Source organism: Protopterus annectens, chromosome 4.part1, assembly GCF_019279795.1.
Source record: "Protopterus annectens isolate FY-2018-M chromosome 4.part1, PAN1.0, whole genome shotgun sequence".
In the NCBI taxonomy this organism is placed as follows: Eukaryota; Metazoa; Chordata; order Ceratodontiformes; family Protopteridae; genus Protopterus; species Protopterus annectens.
The window spans coordinates 711,024,039-711,048,648 of NC_056734.1; the positions used below are offsets into that span (position 1 = coordinate 711,024,039).

The window sequence follows — 24,610 nt, forward strand, 5'->3', positions numbered from 1 at the left end:
TAGAGATTCTAGAGTGCTTTTTAACAATAAATACATCCAAAGTTTTACCTAATATCTTCATTATAATTTTTTCAAAAATGAATTTTGCTTATTAAATATATCACCATCTTTCATTGCTATTTAGTTAAATACACACACACACACACACATATATATATATATATATATATATATATATATATATATATATATTCTTATATGGGTCCTCTTCAATTTTCCGACATTCCAGAATGCCGACAACCATATGGCCAGTACCATATGGTCAACATTCAGAATGCCGACAATGCAGAATAGTGCAGAATGGAAAGATTTCCATTCCTGCACTGTAGTGCAGTTTCAGAGTTGGTATATTAAAGTTACGTGGGGTGTGGGGTGCAGGAGGCATAGCCCTCTTGCTAACAGTTGAAAGGAAATTTTATTTTCCTTTTCTATGGACCTCTCACAATGTCGGCATTCTGAATGTCAATCATATGGTGTCGGCCATACGGTTTTCGTCATTCTGGAATGTCAGCATTGTGTAGGGGATCCATATATATATATATATATATATATATATATATATATATATATATATATGTAGCTATATATATATATATATATATATATATATATATATATATATATGGTTTACCATCAGAAGGTCTAACCTGACCCCCATCGAATGATGGGATTATTGACATACTTCCATGAAACTGGCAATGTCAAATTCTGGCATTGTCAAAATACAACTTGCCGTAAACCTCAGAACGGGCATTAACATGGGTCAAGATAGGGGCGAGATTTATACTTCAACAATGTCAGATTCAACACTGTCGCCATTCGGCCTCCAGTGGGTTCAACTTGTTATTTTCAGTTTTTTTAGTTACATAAATTTCCCATATCACAGTCCATACATTTCTGGCATCCACAACATTTTAATAGAATACATATATTGATATAATCTTAGAAAAATATCAATTCATTATCTTCTGCCTAAATTGATCTAAATTGTAAGAATAGCTTTCTTTTTGCCTGTACATTTAAATTTTGCTAAACATTGCCCTTTCAAGGATATATGTTACTTTTCCTTTAACATTCAATAACATTTTTTCCAGCTAATACAAATGTTTCAAAAGTTATTTCATGGAAAGGTTACGTTCTTATATGTAGTAATGCCTTAATATCAAATTAATTGAATCCTAAGGGCATAACTACATTGTCTAAAACACAGTATCCACTAATTGCCATTCATATTTTGTTTCCACACACAAAACAGGCCTTTTTCTCAAGTTTAAGCAGCTCCAGTCTGTCTTCTCTATACCTGCACATATTTTCATTCTGTGATCTTTCACAGAAACCTGCTACCGCTGTTGAATAAGTCTTTACTCTGAAAAAACTTCTGTCATTCTTTCTCTCTGTTTATTGCTTTCTATTCCATCTTCCTGAAGACCAACACAGAGTACACCCTTAAATTCAATTACTCCACTGGCCAGGCATGTATCTCTGTATCCACACCATCATTTATAGCACCTTTCAGTTTTTCTGTCATATCCTCACTTGCCATATATTTTGTTGATTACAAATTCCTCTGCATGACCACTGATTTCTATAGTTCTGCTTCTTCCATAATTTTTTGTAAAACACAATCATCTTGGCCCCCTGACACCATGATATGCATCTCCAAAACATTTTATTTGAATTTGTTTCCTTTTTCTCTTTCTACAGCTCATCCCCACTTACACACTTCATCTTAGATTCAGTAATCACCAGTAACAGTAAAAGCCTTGTGGAGCCACCTAGTGACCACCTCACAAAGAGTAGAGGTACTTTAATTAACACAACATAACACATTATTTGCATCTTTACAAAATATACATATTTAAAGGTACACATCTAAACATTCCTATATGCAATAATCATTATTCTTTCTTAATTGACCCTGACTCCTTCTTCCACAACCATAATCTAAACTTTTTGCAATATATCAGCCAAAATCCATTTCCCATTAAATAATTTTTCATTCAGTCTTTTTTTCCAAATGACCCATATTACGCAAAATAAATTCTCATCTTCCCTTCTCAGATATTCATTCTTCTCGGTTTTTTAATATCCATAAATAATCGTGTTCATGTCTATGCTGTTTACATTATTAATATTCTCAAGGGATTTTCTTCATACAAAGTTTACAATATTTTACATTTCAAAAATACATGCTCTATTGTCTCTTTCTCCTACAAAATAAGTACACACTTTCAACTTTATTTTTATATGGCATATTCCCCTTCAATGGTAGCCAGTAACCATAGGAAATCCTGACACTCAAACTTAGTAGAACACATTTTCCTCAATTTAATGGCTTTTATCACTTCTTCTGGTAAAATTCCAATGGATTTACATAATAATATTGTTTCATCACATTATTATACCATATCCTTCTATCCCTCTCTATATCATCAAATTTCCTTTTCCATGTAAGCATTTTTTCTTGATCATTTTTAATTCTTCATTTATATAATAGTTATAACTTTTTCCTTATTCTCATCATCTCCTAAAATTTCTAGTATTTATATTTAAGTATTTTCACAATTAATTTCTCTCTTTCTTTACCTACTTTAGTACTCTCTGCAAGTTTCCTATACAACACATATCTTTTTTCTGGGTTTTATACAGCACCCCATATGAAAGAAAATGATAATGGAGCAACTTATTTTTCCTATTTTTCTGGGACCATATACACATTTGACAAATATGCTATTTTCCCATTAAAACAAAATTTACCAGATAAACATTTTTACTTGAATGATAACCTGTACATCCATCATTTAAGACATCAAACACATAATTACTTTTTCTCACTTTTCCACTGTAGATGTATTTGATGTATGTGTTTCTTTTTTCTTCTATGTAAACTATTCAAACTTACACCAGCACTCCCCTCATCCATATGTTATTTTTAGCAACCACAACTATATCATCTGCATGTCAAAACTACTGGAATCACCATTTCCTTTTGCATCACATATCTAGCATGTTTCATTTTGTAAGCTAGTTTACTCACTATCACATTCATTACTAATTCAACCAATATCCCACTTGTGGGACATCCTTGTCTTATACCCCAGTTCATGCATGTCTCTTTACGTAGCCACCATTAATTAAAATGATAATTATATTTATTATTTTCATATGCTGGTATACACCCTCTCTTATTTTTATTATCTCTTCCATACTTTTCCATAATATCCCACAAAGCATCATGTCCTGCTATATAAAATGCCTTACTGATATTACCTATCATAAGTTTGGCATCTTCCTTTGTATTTAAATCATGCACAAATTCTTGCACTACCAATAATAATTCCTGGCATCTCTTCTCTTTTATACAATATATGCTTTCTCACTTAATGCCCTTCATTCTTCCTCCTATTCACCTCTGTATTATTCTCATAAAAATATAATCTGTATTTTATGTGATAGGGCTCCAATTTTTTTACTTTATTCTTTTATCTTTCTTCCATATAAATGGTAATATCCCACTACATAACTTCTTTCAACCATTCATTCAAAATGCTTACAGGACACCCTGTTTGCTAATCCATTATTTTCTTTTACATTTCATATCCTCACCTGGATCTGATACTGAATCAGCATGTATTTTCCTAAATACTGCATGCAGTTCACCAGTAGTAATTTCTGTTTCAAATGCTTCCTTAACTCATTCTTGAATTTGTTTTACTTCGTTTTTCCTTCAATGCTCTCTTATTTTATTTCTTTTTGCACCTATAAATATAGTCTACATGCTGTACTAAAATACTCATAATTTGTTCTTGTGTTTTTTTTTACCTTTCATTTTACATTTTGCATTTCTCTCATTATACCAATATCTTCCTTTAATATTTTGTCCAAATATGCAGACTCCACTTCCCTTCTATCTTGTAAATAATATATCTGCTTAAACAGTAATGTCTTTCTTTTAATTTCTTTTATGTTACCCTTTTTCTAATCCAGTGTTCTATGGCAGTCATCTTTAAATTCTCTAATATATTTTTATACATCTTTCCATACTTCATCTCTTCCTTTCATACACCATCTTACCACTGGAAAAAAAAACATATTTTATACTTTTTTTTTTAATTGAATCCCCCATTTACACCAGTTTTTTTGTAAAAAAAAAAAAAAAATTAAAACTTTATGATTATATCATCCCATCGATATTGCAATGCTTCCCACTCTCTAAATGTATCTAATACTTTTTTATTTATTTTTTATTCCCTTTCATATTTTACTATATTCCTTTTCTTTCATCACCTCCATTGATATTACTAAATGGTCCAAAACACCTGTCTCTACTATGTCATTATCTGCTATATCCAAATCTTCCGATAGTAAAAAATAATACATTTCGGATCTAATTGCCCCTTTTCTAAATGTATCTTGACTTTTATTCCACACAGTTAAATTACCACATTTTATCACTTCTTGTATGTTTTAACATATTTCATTTTATTTTACATTTTCCCCATAAAACACAATTAAAATCCTCTGAAATTATAATTTTCATCTTAACCACCCATAATCTAATATTTGAGGAAACAGATTCACTCTTTCATTGCCATTTGTATAAAAATTCTATATATTCTCTCCATCTCACATCCACAGTACTTAACCCTACCATCCTTACCAACATTCCATCTAATATTTTTTACTTCTTTTTATACAATACATCCCCTCCAGGGCAAAATTAAATTCCTAAATTTCATATTATATTTCCACCCCACAATTTTCCTGTTTACAGTCTTTCTTCACTTTTCAGGAATATTTTATCCTTTAACAGAATAACATCCACATCATTCTGGTATCGCTATTCTCTTAGAATATTAAAAATACTATTAATATTTACTGAGAGTACTCTAAAAGTATTCCTTTTTCTTCTTTGTAAGTTTTTAAGGGAAGTACTTTAAATGTTCATTTACTTATTATTTTCAATTCTTTCAGCAATTGAATATTTATCTGAGTTTATGTATAAATATTTCTTGAGCCTCAGAATCAGATTTGTCATGGTTTTCATTAAATGAAACACATCTAAAACTACCCCTTACCTTTCTTTTCAGTCTTTTGTGATGTATTTTGAAATTTTCTTTTCCTTGTCCTTACCATAGAACCTATCAAATTTTTTTTCCTAACATCTTTTATACTCCCTTTGGAAACATCTGATTTATCACTTTCAATTTATTCTTCATGTTTAACACTCTGATTACAGTTACCTCCATTCTCCTGAAATATTACATTTATGTCTATCTTTTATTACTTTTCCCTCTTTTTATTACCTTTCTTTTTCACATTTCCCCTACTTCCTCATTACTTTCAGACAATACACCAGATTCCTCTTCATCCTGCTCAACATTATATTGCTTATTCTTTTTACAATCACACCAACCATGGCATCCACTTTAATATTCTACATATGACCTATTTCCCTGCATCGATTACATCTTATTTTTGTACACTCCTTTATCTGATGATTGAAATCCCCATGTCCTATAAACCTAACTTTTCCTCTGTTACTGTCTACATATATGACACGTGGTAAATGTTTTATCACATCTTTTTTATATTTTAAAATAACACCTACTTCTCGCCCTCATTCCAAATAATTTCTTATATTTAACTTTCACAGTACCAGAAACTGAATAATGCATAAATGAAAAATAAGTTTACATCTTTTAACTCAATTTCATCAGTATGAAATTGCACAGACACATTTTTTTAATTGAGTCCCTTGCCTGGAAAAAATGCATTCATGCCATGTGTAGCAGTCCTTTTTTCACAGTTAAACAAAAAACTTTTCATTAAATCTTTGTCTCAAATGTTAAGTCCCAAAAATGTATTTTTTTCCAAATGAATCAAGGATATAATACATTCTGCTTCAAATCCCAATGGTAAAACTAAATTATCCCATACAAAATATACATCTGTTATTTTTTCTTTCTTATTTATTATCTGAACAACAGACATTTTTAATTTTTAATAAGGTTTAGACTACATTTTGTTCTTCCATCTGCATCAGAATACAATTTTCCAGATTGTATATCAAGTGTAACCTTATATCTCTTCAACTCGCAATGCATTTTCTTTCTGCCCAACTCATTATCCATTCTGAAAACTTTTTCTATCATATCCAACCACAAAATCTCAGATTCTCTAGGAACACCTGTGTTGAATAAACCAACCAGCTTTTCCTCAAACATAAATACCACCTTGAGTTTATCCTGAAAAGTGGCCACTAGCCTAGTGGGACTAACCTGGCCAACAAAGGATATATATATATATAGATAGATATATAGATAGATAGATAGATAGACAGATAGATAAGTAAATAAATAAATAATATACTGCATGCCTCCTTACATTGTTCTGAGAGGTTGGTAGTATGAAGACTATTAGAGCTTTTAACATAAAAGGTACACATGTATGAGGGGGCTCATGAATGTACTGTAGTTTGCAGAGCACTACAATTCTTTGTGATCCTATAGTTTCTGATCTTTTTTTCTTTTCATTCTCTGTATATTTAATTACTATTCTACACTGCAGCAGCTAGAGGTTCATAGACTACAAAGAGTTGCAGGGGGCAGAGATAAGAGATTTACAGATTTCATAACTGTGAACTAATATCATTCCTATTCTCCACAATCTCTCTCTATTAGGTTTATTCTCATTACTGAGCATTATGTTTCATTGATGAGTTTTATAGAACAGTACTTGAAAATAAGGACACAAGAATTATATTGCATTTCCCATCTCAGCAACACGGATGACTGCTTTATATGACATTTTTGTTTTGCCCCCAAGCTTCAGACCTAAATCTTATGTCTGTGTGCAGACAAGAAATAATCTATATTTTTCTTAGCTGCTCTATAGTATCTGTGCACCTAAAGTGATCAGATCAAGTTTGGGCACAGTGCTTTTCTGAGAATAATCTAGATAAAAGAACAAGAGAACCCACCTAACTCCTCCAGTGGACCACAGTGGCTAGAAACTACTTTTGCAGTTTGAAGCAGCAATAATTTCTGAAAAACTGGAAACTCTCAAAGGCACCAAACCTAGGATAAAAAAAATACTTTAATGGCTTTAATAAAGCTAAGATTTTTTTTCTTCCATGCAAAGACTTATTCAGAGATAAAAGTACCACCAAATACCACTCATTAAATAATCATCAGTATACAGCTTTAATCAAAAACTATTCACTGTTCCAAGATGATAAAATACTGCTAATTTATGAATGTATATTAATAAATATATTTATGATTAATCTGTTATAATTAATTATTAATTATTATTTATTATTGTGTATTTGTATTTATTAATATATACTTGGCATCATTTACTCCCTGCCGCCTGTTTTATATAGGTAAAATGATGAGGCCATTAAAACAGCACATTTATGAACATGTATGAAATTAAATAAAAATAACCAACCAATGCACTGTTTAAGCATACACTCCAATGCCAAAGTTTTAAAAGATTTTTGTTTTTCATTATTGATAGAGTTAATACTGCAAAACAGGGAGGTAATAGCGAATTATTACTTGAACAGAAAGAGATGAGGTACAAATACATTTAAATGGCACAATAAAACCAGGGCTAAATGATATGTTGTCTTTTTATTATATTATTAAACACAAGGCTGCTATGTTGAATTAATGCATATTTTTTCTACAATTGTTTTATTTCTATTAATAATTTGTTATATATTTAGGTATATATTATTTTAAAGTAATGTTTATACTAAATATAATAGAGTGAATTTTAGATATATGTAACTTTAAGTTATAATAGTACACTTAATTAATGATGTTTTTTAATTGATTATAGATGTATATTGAGGATTATTTAATGAGTGATATTTGGTGGTGATTTTAACTCTCAAGAAGTCTTCACATGGAAGAGAAAAGTGCTTAGATCCATTAAAGTGTCATTATTTTTATGTTATATTTGGTGTCTTTGAGAGTTTCCAGTTTTTCAGCAATTATTGCTCCTTCAAATTGTAAAAGTGCTTTCTAGCCACTGTGGTCTGCTGTAGCAGTTTGGTGGGTTCTGCTGTTCTGTTTCCTTAAGGAGTTTGCAACTCTTGTGAGGTTAATAATATAGTTAATAATTTAGTCTGAAGACCATTTACTTTGCTTTGTTCCCCTATTCCAGAAGTGGTGCAAACTTTAGTAAGGTTGTAAGGGGGCAAATCTCACAAAGGAGTCAGGTGCAGTATACCCTATAAAACTCAAGGATGCCCTCAACAAAAAGGAACAACCCTTATGTTTATTGCTGCTGATTATAGTGTAGGTCCACAGTTTTAAATAGTGATGTATACATAAGTGGTTGTGCAGATAGAGTGCAATTCTTATTACCTCTTGACATTTGAAAACAACAAAATTGCTTGGTGCTACGACTACTCTGCTTAGATACCCACTTCTCTAAAATCAAGGCCAACATCAAGGGCTTCTGACTGACCAGGTTTGCAGATGCTTGCATCCTAGGCACAGTCATGGAGTCTCACAATGATGTTAATACCCTCCAGAAGGGCCTGACACAAACCAATAACTGGTGTTAAGAGTCATGGTCTAAAACTCAGTGCCAAAATATATAGTAGTAGTATCCTTTGGGAAGATGCCTACCCCTGGAAACTACCACATTCATAATACACCCCTAAGATTAGACCTAGTGGTCATGAATTTAGGAACACCTTTAGGCAGTAACCTGTCCTTTGACCATCATGTGTCTACTGTAGTAAGGAAATAATTCTATGTTGTGCAGATTATGAGCAAGGGTATGGCATCTAGGTCCAAGGATGTCTTTGTTCTGCTACACTCAGCAGACATTATAAGATACCCCCTTCAGTATATACCTGACCAGTCATATGCACAACTGGAGCTTCCACTGAAAGAATACAAGTATACCGGAATCTATGCCCAGCCTAAAAACATCCTCTGATCCCATTTTGATTGACCTGTTGCACATCAGCAAAACAATTGTCATTAGAAGTACCTAATCTAGGGACTAATCTATTTGTGCAAACTTGGTGCACATACATGGTGCATAGGCTAATGCCTGTTTTTTGTTTTTCCCTAGTTAGATGGGAAGTGGTATTTGCAATACAATATAAATGCTACCTGTTTCTTGTGGATACTTCTCTGCATGGACCAAAGCTATTCAACTTCTGAGGAACTGTGAACTAATTTTCCTGACAGTTCATGTTAGTCTGTACTGGCCTCTGGGAAATTAAAGATGCAAAATTAGGAGTAAACTATAATTATTACTTGCACCACTTTGAATTACTGATGATACTGGATATACTCTATTCAAGTCAGTTATGAAAGTAAACCCAGAAGTCCTTTTCAGCAAAGGAATCTGATGAGAAGTATGGTGTAGTCATCAGCAAAAGGAGTAATTCCAGGCATGACACTAGTGATGGGGAAAGAAGGTGTGATAGAGTTTTGAGGTACTGGTATATATTCCTAGAGATATCAAAAGTATTGATTTGGCATTAAGTATTTTGATGCATGCTTACCGAATAAAGTTGTACAGGAATGCAAGAAAGATAATGTTTAGTTGCAGAACTTAGCCGTGTTCTGATAGCTGTATCTTTTTACCTTTTGTGACATCAGTGTTTATTCATTGGCCACTAATTTATTTATTGGTGGATATAAACCATGCATATTACCTTTAGTAAACATGGAACATGAAGTTTTAACATACGTATGTCCTAATGCTAGAAATAATTTTAAGATGACTATTTAAAGGCAACATATATATCAATAAAGCCTCCCTGCCTTCAGAGGCTCCCCACACTTTAATTCCATAGTATTGAAGCCTTCTCTTCATACTCAGTATAATGTGCTAACATGCATTGTTCAATAACACCTGCAGATTGTACTGCCCGTGCTATGTTAACTGTGTATTACACTGCTGTAAATGGAAGATCTGTATTTATAGGTTTATAGGTTCATAGGTTCATAGGTTGGTACTAGGCTATCGGCGTTAGGGCCTATACAAGCCTAGCCTTAGCAATTCCCTGGCTATTTCTTCCCACATTATTTACCTCCCTGGCCCCTGTCTAGCAGGGTGACTGACGTGATCCCTGGGGTGAATTTCCTTTCTCCCATCCAATCATCAAGGTTCCTTTTGAAGAGGGCCAAAGAGGTGCTCTGCTTGACATGCATGGGCAGTCTATTCCAGTGTCTGGGGAATCTCTGGGTCAGGAACCTATCCCTCCAGCATGATTTGTTTATTGTGATGACAAGGTTTAGATCCCTGGAGCATGTGGCTCTGAGGGATTGGGATTTCTCTAAGTGTAGCATGTCCAACAGCTCTGGGTTTGACATGGCCTTGTATGTTAAGCAGAGATCGCCTCAGAGTAAACAATATGCAACAGAGTATAGCTGGAGTTTTTAAAGGTGGTCAGCATAGGGCATCTGCTTTAGGCCTGTGATTCTTTTAGTGAGGTATTTCTGCGACCTTTCCAGTTGTTGCAGATATCTTGAGAGGTACATACCAAATGGGGCGCTGTTTTCTATAATGGGTCTAATGTGAGATGAGTGCACTGGGACAATGACCTCCTTTTTTCTGGATGAAAAGCCCTTAGTGATAAGGTGTGGTACATAGAAGGATTTCCCGACTGTTGTGGCGATGTGGTTATTGAAGGTGAGACCACTGTCCACCTGTGTCCCTAAGTCTGTTATCACACTTTCGGTGTTTAGTGTACTGCCACCTATGTGGTAATTCACGGGTACATATTTTTTCCCAAAGGGGATAACTATACATTTCTTGGCATTGAGCTTGAGCCCATGGCTCTGGCACCAAGCATCTGTTTCTGTAAGGCCCTTTTGTAGAGTATTGACATAATTTGGGGATTCAATAATGGCTCCCAGTTTGCAGTCATCTGCGAACTTTGTTAGCCAGAGTCCCTTAGTATTGGTCTGTACTTCAGAGAAGTAGATGCCAAACAAGAGAGGCCCCAGGACTGAACCCTGAGGTACTACACTTGTCACTTGTCTGGAGCTGGATTTGGAGTCAGCTACTTTTACAGTGCGGGTTCATTCAGTAAGGCAGTTGGCAACCCATTGAGTGACGTAGGGATTAATGCCCAGCCTAGTAAGTTTATCTATGATTCCATAGTGGGGGATGGTGTCAAAGGCCTTGACGAGGTCCAGATAGGCTCTGGAGACTGATTCGAAGAAGTCAATCAGGTTCAGGAGACAAGATCGGCCCTTCATGAACCCAAACTGGGAGGAGTCCAGTGTTTTAAGGTTGCCAATGTCTTTGCTTATAAGGGCGGCCATGGTGGTGCAGTGGTTAGCATTGCCGCCTCACAGCAAGAGGTTCTCCAGTTCAATCCCTGGCTGGGGTGCCTTCTGTGCAGAGTCTGCATGTCCTCCCTGTGGTCACATGGATTTCCTCTGGATGCTCCGGTTTCCTCCCACATCCCAAAGACATGCTGTAGATGGATTGGACACTCTAACTTGGCCCTAGGTGTGAGTGTGTGTGTGTGCCTTCTGTGGAAGGTTGGGTGCCGGGCTGGCAACTCGACACCGTAAAACTCCACTGCCAATCATGAGCAGACAAGGTGATCAGCTGTGGTGACCCCTAACCGGGAAAAAGCCGAAAGAAGAAGAAGAATGTCTTTGTTTATAAGTTCCATGATAATACATTCCATGGCCGTGCAGATCAAGCTCGTCAGACTGATGGGGCGGTAGTTCCCCCCTTGTGGAGTGGGATAACTATAGCTGTGCGCTACTCAGTGGGCATGAAGCCTGAGGTGAGGGTATGATTAAACATGACACTTAGGTGAGGTGACTGTTCATTTTGTAGTTCATGTAGTACACAGCCCGGGATGTCATCTGATTCCATGGATGCTGTATTCTTAGCTTTGGAGAGTGCGTTTTTTACCTGTGTGGCCATTATTACCAGAATTTGGCAATCTTCCGGTATTGAGATGGGCCATTTAGGGGGTGAGAGGGGGGTGAAGTTGGCACTGAATCGATCTGCCAGAATACTGTCAATATCCTTTGGATCAATATATTTAATGCCATTCTGTTGTAGCTCAGAGCAGATCTGAGTATTGCCATTTAGATTCTTGACATACTTATAGAATGCCTTGTGGTTGTCTTTGGAATCTTTGGCAATTTTATTTTTGTAACTAGCTTTGGAGGATTTTATGAGGGATCTCAGCTTCTTACTGAGGCTGTTAAGGGAGTTTTTTGCATCCTGTGATTTTCCTCTTTTCTGCAACAGTTTCTTCCTTTTGTTGTAAAGTTTGTTTATGGCAGTGGACCACCAGATTGGCTTCCTTTTTTTGGAGGAGAGCATCGTGGTTCTATTTGAGATGGCTCGATTCATGCATGAGTGGATGTGCTCATTCAGTGCCTTAGTGTAGGACTCAGCAGTCGAACTTTCAGTTCCCATCTGCATGGGTGTCATAAAGTTTGTAACTTCTGACTTGAGTAGCATGAAGTTGGCTTTGGAGACGTTTTAAATGGAGGTTTTCTTACTGGGGGATAGGGGTGGGATGTGGATGTTAAGGGTGATTAGCTTATGGTCTGACCTGACCAATGAGGGGGTGACCGTAGGTGTGGAGCATCGATTTCTCATGTTGGTAATGACCAGGTCTAGGATATTGGAGCCCCTGGTGGGACTATGGATTAGTTGATCCAGGGCATTGGAGTTTATGAATTCCAAGAACCATTGGGCAAAGGTGTTGGTACACAAGTAGTTTTCACAGTTAATGGCAGGGTAGTTGAAATCACCCAGTATTAGGTTGTTTGGTTGTATATTAATATTTTCCAGTATGTTTAGAAAGGTGTAGTGAGAATCTTAGGGCATGGTGGGGGATCTGTAGCAAGCTACAATTTGGATTGCAGTCTTACCTAGTGTTAGTTGCACGTGGAGAATTTCAGACACATTGTGTTGGGCAACTAACCTGGTGGTGTGAATATCCTTGGTGACTATGGACACTCCTCCACCTTTAGTGTTTCGATCCTGGTTTGGTGGCCAAAAAGTGTGGTAAGAGTTGTGGCCTGGTATTGCAGGGGTGCTCTCTGGAGCCTTGAACCAGGTCTCAGTTACTGCACAGATATCAATGTTCTACATTTTTAGGAGTGCCTTGAGAAAGTGCATTTTGAGGTTTAGACTTCTAGCATTGAGTAACATTACCTTCAGATTTTGCATGCTTGTACCTGTTACGGTGGTGGTTTTGTCCTTTGAACTTTCCCTAAAAAAGGCACTATAGGGGTGGCAAGATCCTTTGCTAGTAACCTGAATCCCAGGGGCGACAGGTGCAGATCATCTCTGGCAAAGCATCGTGGTCTGTCAATCATGTCATCCCAGGCAGACAGATACCAGATCCCCTTTGAATGACACCAGAAGCTTAGCCAATTGTTAAAGTCAATCATTTTGTCCTTATATTGTGGTATCATTCTGGGCAAAGGCAGAATGCTACTCAGGGCTAGGGTCATACCTGCCTGGGCCACATGATCTGAGAGCTCTTCCATGTCTCTTTTCATGTAGTCCCAGGAGGTACGTCTCAAGTCATTCACTCCAAGATGGACAATGACAGAGTCATATTTGTACTTGTTGTGGAGTGACTTGAGTACATGAGTTATGTGGAAGATCCTGGCACCCGACAGACAGCTCACTGTAATTTTCTCCTTGTTCAGCCTGGTGAGTGGGACATCAGTGTGCCTGACTATAGAGTCCCCTATGACTAAAGTGTTAGGTACGTTGTCTTGCCTTAGGGGCTGTTGCTGGGTGGCACACTGGTGTTGTGAACAATGTGACACTTTGGTTGTGATTGGTGTTTGTTTGCATTTCAGCTTTGGAGGTCCTTGTTGCTTGGGCAGGTTACAGTTAAGGTCCTCCGCATATGTGGATTTAGTGTTGCTATGTGTGGATGTTGGTGTTATGAGTTTAGAAGGGCTATGTGTTGCTTGAGGTGTAGTGCGGGTGTTAACTTTCTCCTCTTGACTGTCTAGCCTAATCTTGGGTGGAGAGAGCTTTGCTTCCAGTTTGGCTATGTAAGTGCATCTCCCACAGGTTGTAGTGTTGGGTGGTGAGGGGAGATGGCTGTCTGTGTACATGAGGCAATTGCTGCATTGCCCCAGTATGCCCAGATTCACGAGGTGGACAGGAGAAATCAATGGAAGCTGACCCTTTGACATGCCTGTTTTGGTGCTTTTTTTTGAAAAATACAGGAGCTGTTTTCCCTTACCTTAGCAAGGTACTTTGCATTTATAGGCTGTTTAGTGCCTATGATTAATTTCTCCTTATTAATAAGGAGAGTTGAGTGCTTGTATCAGTTTAAGGCTTCCTAATACTTTCCAGCAGGTATTAGAGCATGTGCTAGTCACAGGGATGCTTAAAGGTAAGATGAAAAAAAAAATGGTTTATCCTAAACACTGCAGTGTTCACTAGAGAAGTTAGATGTGAAAGTAGGTAACTTAAGTTTTACCTGTCTAAAAGTTAAGTTTTAGTGGAGAGTCACTATTTTTAAAACAGCAAGATAGATTGAAAGGGGGTGATCACTTTTGCATTTCGGTAATGTAGAATACAGTAGAATGGCCAATAAATTTAAATAGTTGAAGGGGGGTGATTTCACAAAATGATAATTTTGTACTTACTCACACAAGCCAGTGAAATCAGAGAGGAAATGAGATATATGGTCAAATTAACATAAGAGGCAGGCAACTAGAAAGACAGTGGTATTTAAGAACACGACAGTGACAAGGTGAGGAGGTGGGGAAAAATTTCTGCCTGACTCACAAGAGACAGAGCTGTGGGGTCTTTTGATGTTTTAATATGCAGTTAAAAGCAGAACACAAGCAAAACACAAGGTAATCACAGCACTCTAAATATAAAAAGGCAATAAGCTAATACAAAATACAACAAATAAAAAGGAAACCAACCTTTCCCTCACAGCAAAGTGTAGCAGAGTCAGGGTGAGCCTTTCCAATAAAGCTCTGAAATGTTTTATTTTACCCGTTTAAATAGAAGGTTTAGTTCCTAGCTCCACCCCCTTGTGTTATCAAACATAATACATTTACTATACAATAAGTAGTGGTGTAGCAAGGTGTTGGTTGCCACAGTCGTCCAACCCCTAATGCCCTTTAATGCACACCGACATTTAAAAGCCAGTATTGAATTTGAGGTCAAACATGAGAGCTGTATTACTCCATGTGTGGTTGAAACTGCAGCAACTGCTTGCTATAGCATAAAAATAAAATAAAATTGCTCACGGTATAAACTGTAACAACTAACTGCTTCCTACATTTGTAGCAAGCAATTTGCTACACTTTAAAAGAAATAAAGATTTTGGAAGGAGGGTCAAGATGCAGAAATGGACCTGACTGGCTGGGTCAGGAGGAAGGGGGGATGGGTTGTGCACCCAACCACCTGGCTGGTGTGCCAGTAGAAGGAGTGGGCTTGCTCTTCAATTTAAGAGTTGGGATCAAGGAAGAAGGCGTTCGGAATGGCTGCTGTGTCTGCAGGAATCTGGAGGAATCTGGCCTGTAGTTTTGCAGACTGAAATAGCTAAGCATTTGACCATGAATACTAGTCCCTATGATTATATGTGTACTTTGTAGCTTTCATAAACAGTTAATGCATTTTGGCCTGGGTCATATGAGTAAAAGGTCCTAGGCCAATATGCTTACCCAGTCAACAAATATTTAAATAAATATCCATTACTTCAAGAGACTGACAACCCACTGAACACAACTATGCACAGATAGTAGAAAAGAAGATTTCTATTTTTTTTTTTTTTTGCTGTAATCATAATATGTATATGACAGAAAAGTTGTACTATGTAAGTGTAATCAACTGTTAGACCATGAGAGAAAGCTAGTAGAAAAACACTACAATGTTTGCAGATAATAACTCTGCAATTACAAAAATATGCCACAGGAAGCAGTTGCCTGTAAGAAGTTCTTCTAAGGAGTGCTCATCTAAGAAGGTAAATACTGCTTACAAAGCTAATTCTTTGAGTGAGAAAAATGATGCACAGGTCCATATGGTGACTAAAAATGTATCTGTCAGTTATTAATAAATATTTTTTGTAGCAAGTGTAGCTTTTAGGTGGCACTCAGTTTTCAAGGATAATGTTTATTTTACATCTTGCGGTACACAATCCAGAAAACAGTGCCCACAGCAAGTTGCTGATTATGAACATTGCAGAAATGAAATTACACAAAGGGACAGGATGTTTTAATGGTGAAAATCTAATTTCTGACTAAATAAAGATAGCAGTAAACTGTACTCAAGCTTTTGCAGACTTCTTCCTAGGTTGGTGAAGTATGAAAGATACCATTATCCATATAGGCATTACTCTACAGGCCTGTAGCAGACAATGAAATTGAAAGGAATTTCCATTCTGGTTTTATTGCCATTGAGCATCAGTTACCAGTTTCTCATCTTGCATCTCCATGGTTTTTCTGATTTGGTTCTACCTCTCCCCCTGAATGTCACCCTCTCTTTGCTTCCCTTTGTGTAGACTGAAGCAATGTATTCACTAAATAACTCTTTTTTTCCAGTCATCTGCGATCTCCCTACTGTCTTTGCTCAGTCTGGTCAGTTCTATCCCACCATTCATTAATTCCATTGTGAACATAAAAGTGCCCCTGGTTCCCTTCTCACTCCATTCTACTTATATGGTCTAAACTTTAATTATTATCACTGTTACCATTTCTGTTGTGCTTTTTATTTTTTTTGCTGGCCTCCTTCTACAATGCCTCTTCTATATCTTGTAGGCCCTACCTTTAGCCCAATTTGGTCGCTTCACGTTCTTATGTATATATTTATGTATGTATGTATGCTCATTGGCCTTCTTGTCTTTTTTGTCCATTCCTCATCACACCCCATTCCATAACTCTTCGGTATCCCATCCCTCACCCACTCCTACAGAATGACTTTTGAGTACCCCATCTTTCACCCATTCCTACAGAATTTTACTCTATCTGTTCACTCCTATTGTCCTAACTCAACTTTGACCACCATACCAATGCAGAATTATGCACTTTTCTAAAATCCCACATCATTGCCTTAGTCATGCTAGTTTTATACACGACTCCACTCAAACCCACAAAGTAGCATGTCATTGTTGGCTACTTGTGCCTTAACTTGATTGCATATGAAACCTTTTGCATTGATTAGCACTACGTACAGAATTCTGTCCTTCTTAGTACAGGCCTGCACCAGCTAACTTATATATTAATAATCAGAGACTGAAGTCAACTCCCAATCCTTATCTACCCCAGTTTGCTCCTATCAGATTCAAATCCCGCATTTGTATTACCCCGTCCTCCTACCCTTCAACTTAATTCTCTCACTGGGTCTTTCATTCTCCCCTCTTGTTGTATCTGTAGAGTGATACACTGTGTCAGTCTTCTAGCCCTCTTCCTTTTTTACTGACCACATATCTGATGACATCCTTTTTGTAGATTGCTCTTCCATTCCAATCCCTCCCTTATCTGTCATTCCTGATTAGCTTATATCAAGGCATCTCCGTACCCCACCCCCTCTTGTCTGTGGCATATGCTGTTGTGATTGCTGTCTCTACAATCTCCTTCTGCAGCACTGCTTGCAGTTTCCCAGTTTTCTAACAAAACCTTGTGCGTCGCAGAGTAAGACGCAGTTATGACATGAGCCACCTTTATTTGTGCCAACACTATGTACTGTATCTTTTTATGTAATGTTCACTGCCAATGGCTATTTTCTATATTTCTTTATGCAGAGGGCAGTGCCAGCACTATATTCTGTATCTCTGTATGTAGAGTGCCCTGCCAATGCTGTGTTCTATATCTTTGTATGGAGTGTGCAGTGCCAATGTTATGTTCTGTATCTCTGTATGTAAAGTGCAGTGCCAACACTATGTTCTGTATCTCTGTATGTATAGTGCAGTGCCAACATTATGTTCTGTAACTCTGTATGTAGTGTGTAGTGCCATCACTATGTTATGTGTCTCTGTATGTAGAGTACAGTGCCAGTGCTATGTTCTGTATCTCTTTATGTATTGTGCAGTGTCGTGCAAGTGTGGTTTGTGGTCCTTCTCCTTCTGCAACTACATCTACTTTTCCCTGAGGTGGATGAGTTTACTTTGGACATTGCACTCCTGTCTCCATTTTCCTGCTCTGCCAAGTCAGTAGACGAGCCCAGTTATCTTGGACATAGTCATGTTTTTTTCCTCAAAAAAACACACAACTGACAACTGCATCATTTAGTTTTAGTTATGTTTTTTCTGTCTTCCTCCTGTGCTTCCTTGTGTTTCCTAAGTTCTGCATAATTTGCTCTAACACTTTATGCTACCTCATTTGTGGAGAACATATTTTTTTCCCATAAGTTCATAGGCATATATTAGGCTATCTAACACGAGGGCCTTATAAGCCTCGCCATTCCATAGGTTTGTTGACAACACCTGAATGAAGTATTGTATCAAATGCTTTAGCCAGATATATGTAGGCAGTATGCAGCATTTTTCCATCATCCATTCCCTTAGTGACCTTTTCAAAGAAGTCCAGCAAATTCAATAAGCAGGACCTTCCACAGACAAAGCTAAACTGGGAACGATCCCGTGTCTGTAGGTCTCCTATTTCCTTGTCGATAATTTCCATGATAATTCTTTCCATGGCTTTGTAATTAAGATTAGTCAGACTAATGAGTCTGTAGTTTCCAGGATGTGTTGAAGGTCGTCCCTTACAAAGGGGGATAACTGTTGCAGTCCTGCACTTATGTGGCATAAAGCCTGTTTTAAGACTATAGTTAAATAATGACTGAAAGGGTTCTGATATGTCATATTTTAGACCATTCAGGAGGCATTCATGGGATATTATTTGGGTCCATTGAGGCTGTGTTCTTGGCTTTAGTGAGAGCAGCCAGTACATGGTCTCTAGTTATAGCTGGAGGGGTTATGCTTGAGGGTATTTATGAAGAGATGGCTGTGGAAAGAAGGATGTAAAGTTGGAACTAAATGTGTCCACTACAAGTTTGCTATGTAGTCAGGCTCAGTCAATGTGGTACCATTACCACCAGTTTAGCACACTACTGTATGCTGCCTTGAGGTTTCTGACATAGCTGTAAAAGGCTTTATGGTTATCTTTCACATGGAAGGCTATCTTAACCTCAAAGTTGGCTTTGCTTGACCTAATTAGCCCTTTTAGTTGCCTGTTTTCTTTAATTAGAGAGTTTCTATCTTTATGGGACTTACCCTTCCTGATTTTTGCCATAGTGTTTTTTCTTTTGTTATACATCTTGTTTAATTTGAGATGCCACCAGGGTGGTTTATTTCTAGGGCTAGTCCCAGGCTTACTTCTAGTATGTACAGCAACCTCTCTGCAGCCATTGACATGGTGGCACAGACTTTCTGAAAGCAACTCAACATAGTCTGCTGTGTTCTTTGGGTTTGAAGGGGCATTGAATTATTTCATAAAAATAATTTGTCTTAGAATAGTTGATAGCTGTTGCGGGTTATAATGTGATTACAGAGATAATTTTGATTTTCAAGGAGACATCTTTATGATCAGACCTTACCAGAGAGGATGAGACACTGGGGGGGGGGGGGGCAGCATTCTCCCATATTTGTAAGCACAAGGTCAAGTATGTTGGAGCCTCTAGTGGGCATATTCACTATTTGGTCAAGGGTGTTTGTATTTCTGAAGTTCAGAAATCTTTGTGCTTGTAGATTTGAGGCCGTGTAGGATTCACTGTCTGTAGAGGGGTAATTAAAGTCTCCCATGAGCAAGGTGTTAGGTCTGATACTGTGTGCCTCCAGTAGGGTCCAAGTATGCACTGTGAGCTTTTTGGGACATGGAGGGTGGCCTATATCTTGCTAGGATATGGTACAGGATTTTGTCTGTGGTGATGTGCATGTGGAGGAACTCTGGTGCATCATCCTGTTTGACCACCCTAGAGGTATGCTTGTTATTGATGCATACTGACCACCTCCTCCTTTATCCCTTTTCTGTGCAGCTAGTGGTCTAAAAGTATGGAAGGCATGGAACCTTTGCACTGCCAGGGTACTCTTTGCCACTTTAAACCATGTCTTGATGAACATGCAGTTGTCCATATTCTTGAGTGTGTGTAGGGCTTGGAGGGACTGTAGTTTTTTTGTTTAAGCTCCTGACATTGAGCAGTAACACCCTGAGCTTCATTTGAGTTGATTTTGCTATGTCGGTAGGTTTGTCAATTTGGCATTACCTAAAAAAGGGACTATAGGGGTGGATAAAGTTTTAGCTAGTACTCAAAAGCCTAGAGGGGAGAGGTGCAGACCATCCATGGCAAAGCAACATGGTCTGTTAACCATGACAGCCAGTTGTTGAATTTTTTCAATTTCTTCAATTTTTGCTCTTGTTGTGGTATCATCCTTGGTGATGGTAATATGCTGCTCAGTGTTAGGCTCATACCAGCCTCACACACATACTCTGAAAGCTCCATAATGTCTCTCTTCACATTATTACAGAGAGGTATATCTCAGGTCATTTACACCTACATGGACTACGATGGAATCTTACTGGTACCTGTGGCATAACAACTTGAGTGCATGCATGATTTGACAGATCTCTGCTGCAGCAGCTTCTCCTTGCTCTGCCTGGTTAGAGGGGCATCAGTATATATGACAATGAAGTCCCCTATGACGACAGTCTTGGGCAGTGTGTTTGCTTGCCTTAGAGGCTTAGTGTTTGGGGCTCCACTGAGAGTGACAGTATGTGTGGTGTTAGGTGGTGTTTTTTTCTCAGTACTTTTGGATTTGCTGAGGCATAGCTTTGACAATGGGTGATCTAGGCAATCTGTGTTGTTAAGGAAGATTGCTTTAAGTGCCTTAGAATACATTAGTCTATATTTGTGTCTGTTGTGTACTATGTGAGATGGGTATTGTGTGCTTGGTTTCAACAACCTGATGTGCACTTGTATGCGAGAGTTTAGCCTCCAGTGTCATTTTGTAAGTACACATCTCGCATACTGAGTCTGATTCTTTAAGGATTAGGTGGTTGTCAGTAAAATTTCCATCTTTTTGATTTTCATATTTGTTTCACCCAACAGTCTTTATATCCTTTTCTCAAATCTGAAACAATCTGAAATATTTGTGGTCAGTAACACGTTTTGGCTGTAGAACTTCAGGCCAAAATGTGTCTGTGGGACTGTTTTGTTTGTGTTTATGCGTGTTAGTGGTTGAGAGCGTTGCTCATCACAAACAACTATAATTCATAGTATATAGTGTTGTCGCCTCACAGCAAGAGGTTCTCCCATTCGATTCTCGGCTGGAGTGCCTTCTGTGTGGAGTCTGTGTGGAGTCTGCATGTCCTCTCCGTGATCGAGTGTCATTCAAAAGACATGCGTAGAATGGGCGTGCCTTTGTTGAAGGTTGGGCTTCGAGCTGGCACCTCGGCATCATAAAAATATGCTGCCAATCATTAAGATTTGCAATGGATAATCAGTATCTATTAGCATAGTTTTTTGTTGATGAAAGGTCTAAACTGAATTGAGTATTAGTAGCTTTGTATTTGTTTTCTTTTTTATTATTAAGTTATTATTAACGGCTTTGAATAATCTGTTAGTATTATGATTGATTTCTTGCCTAGGGAGAAGCAACATGCATAGCATTAGGCAGGTAGGAGAGTTTGTCAATTTGCTATGCAGTTATAAATCACAGGTAGTACCTCCATCAGCTATAAACACATGCCCAATCTGCTAAATTCCAAACACAGGCTGGTCACCCTTTAACCTACATTCAGTTGGGTATGTGAGTCATTAAAAAAACTTAAAAAAAATGAAATTGATAAATGTATCAAATGATGAATTACTAATCATTTTACTGCTAAGAGTTGCATCAGTGCCCTGTTCAGCAAAGCAGCTATTTCTAGAAACTGACATCTGAGATTTAGAAATGTTTTCACAGTCAAGCATTTAACTATATGATATTACGGTCTGAAATTTCAATAAATTATTCTTAGATTCCTTGGACTTCCAGTCATTTGAGATTCCATTAAATGGACATTCAAACAACTGCCATATAATCCCATATATGGGAAAAACTGGTGAATGTGTATGTGTACAGAACAGGTAGAACAGGGTTAAATCCTTCACAGGACCCATGTTTAAGCCTGTTTCAGTAATTCATCAAGGTGTGAATCAGTGGTAATGGTAAAATAGCTAAAAATATATGTATATAATATAATATAAACTAGTATACTGTCTATATATATCTATATATATATATATATATATATATATATATATATATATATATATGTATGGAGACAGACAGAAAGAAAGAAAAATACTTGTATAGTTCAAAAAATGACACTTCAGCAACCAAATGAATATCTCCAACCTTTAATGCCAGAATATCATAGATGAGTAACCTCTACAAATCACAGCCAAAATATAAAACCCTGTTTGTGAATAGGGTAGATCCAATCTGGTGCACTTTTAAAAATGTTATGGAGGTTGTAGATGGTGGCCATGCATTACAGACAATGTATCTTAACTTGGCCAAGGCCTTTGATGACACCATTCCCCATATTGACAGCATACAGAAGCTAAATGCTTAAACATCAATTCTTATGTGGTAAGATAATTAGCAAACTGGCTGAAGGACAGAGCACACACACACATACGCACACACACACACATACGCACACACACACACACACACACACACACACACACACACACACACACACACACACACACACACACACACTGTGAGCTGAAGACACTTCACCAAAAAATATGAAACCATCAGTGTTCCTCATGGATTGGTGCTAGAATATCTCCTTTTTGGCCTTTTACTTCTCTGATCTCCAAGCAGAGAGCCAAAACTTGTGTCTAACAAAGATCACAGATGACATTTAACTGGGGGATTGTTGTTATGTTACTAACATCCAAACCATCAAGAATGAACCCTTAGTAGTAAACTCTTGCTCTAAAAATGTGCTAAACTAAATGTTAAAAAAGGCAGTAACATCACTTTTGCTAGAGAGGCCCCTCCCTCATACTGTATATACAACATACCACTGCGAATCAAACCCAACGTTTGTGGCCTATGAATTTGATAATTCCCTTTTTGTTCAACATCATGTAACAACAGCTGCCAGGCAGTCCTTTAATTTAGTATAGATAATTGCCAAAGGAAGATCATCGAAATCTAAAAAGATAATCAAGCCTTTATACTCAGCATTGATCAGATAATGTATTGAGTAAAATGCCCCTTCTGGATATATCCCACTAAGCATAACAAATAATTAAAATACCCCAATGACCCTTAACCAAAAAAAATCACAGGCATAAAGTACTTGAGCTAACAAGAGAGGCTGGAAGCTCTATGCCTTTATGCAGTCACTCAAAGATTTTTGAGGCTAGATATTGGTCTCACTTATGCCATTACAGACCCAGATGTACTAGACCTATATCCATGAAAGTCAAATAGCTCTACCACCACTAGAAGCAGGGACTTCAATCACCACCAACTGATAAAACAAAGTGGAAGAACAGGTTTGTAACTCATCTTCTCCCTAACCTGTGAATAAACTGCTTTTACATCTTAAGAAATGTGACTCACTGTCTTACTTTAAGCATGTCTTAGGTATCTTGATGGGTTTTCATGAATTTACACCCGGACTGACTGGTATGGACCTGGCAAGGTGAAAATGGTCATAGGACTCAATGGCTTTAGAATGTCTACAAATCTGTGAATCTGCAATGACTCCATAAATGTAAGACCTTAATTTAATACAGACTTCTCGGAATCACTTAAAAAATGTTGATAACTTGCAGAACTGAAAGTCACATTTAAATTTGTCCCTTGAGAAGTTCCAGGAAAATCTTCATTAACACTTTGTTGCTGTTTTTCTCTGCTTCCTGCCTCCCATTTGTACTTGAACAAATGCTTCCCGTATAGTACCAGCCCATTTTCTTTTATATCTATTTCTGTTAGCACTCTTAAACCTGTCTTGATGGTAAATTGCAATATCAACAAGTCTGACAAAACATTTTAAATTATGCCATCTCATGTTTATATTTTTTATTTTTTTTTTGCTATCAGTTCTAAATGCAGATCATTTATAGGTTTTAAATAGTTCTGATAAATCATTAAATACGGTAGATCTTCGCTAAATGTAACTATACCTTCTTAAAAGACTCAATCACCTCATTTACAGAGGAGCAGATTTAGTTCAGCTTTTGCCACTCATTTTCTAATCAATTTACTTTATTAAGGAATTAAAATGGCTCCTTGTAACAGATAGGTCCACATTCCTTTTAAATATATTCATACTTAAAATTTTGAAAAAATGGCTGCTGCCTCTCCTTAAGTGAAAACTACCAGTAATAGAGCAAGCTAATGCCTTAAAGTGTTCCCAGGAGGACATTCTTACACCCTCTGGTCCAGTCTTTAAAATAGGTGAAAAAGCCTTCTCCTATATAAATTCTGCCATGTGGAGTCACCTGTCTGTTGACATTAAGTCTTCATAATCATTAAGAGACTTCTAGAAAGTTCTAAGACAACACATAACTGAAGATACTATAAGCAAATGCTTTAAATACAATGGCTAGTAAGCATCTGCTCTAGACTCATGCTATTCTACAGAGCATTCTA

The 24,610-nt window shown here is 37.2% G+C and overlaps 1 protein-coding gene across 2 annotated transcripts in view; it reads left to right on the plus strand.

Moving 5' to 3' along the window:
• The window catches only part of VEPH1 (ventricular zone expressed PH domain containing 1), a 4,140,519-nt gene that overhangs the window by 2,121,728 nt on the left and 1,994,181 nt on the right, over positions 1-24,610 (plus strand). The window lies entirely within an intron of this gene.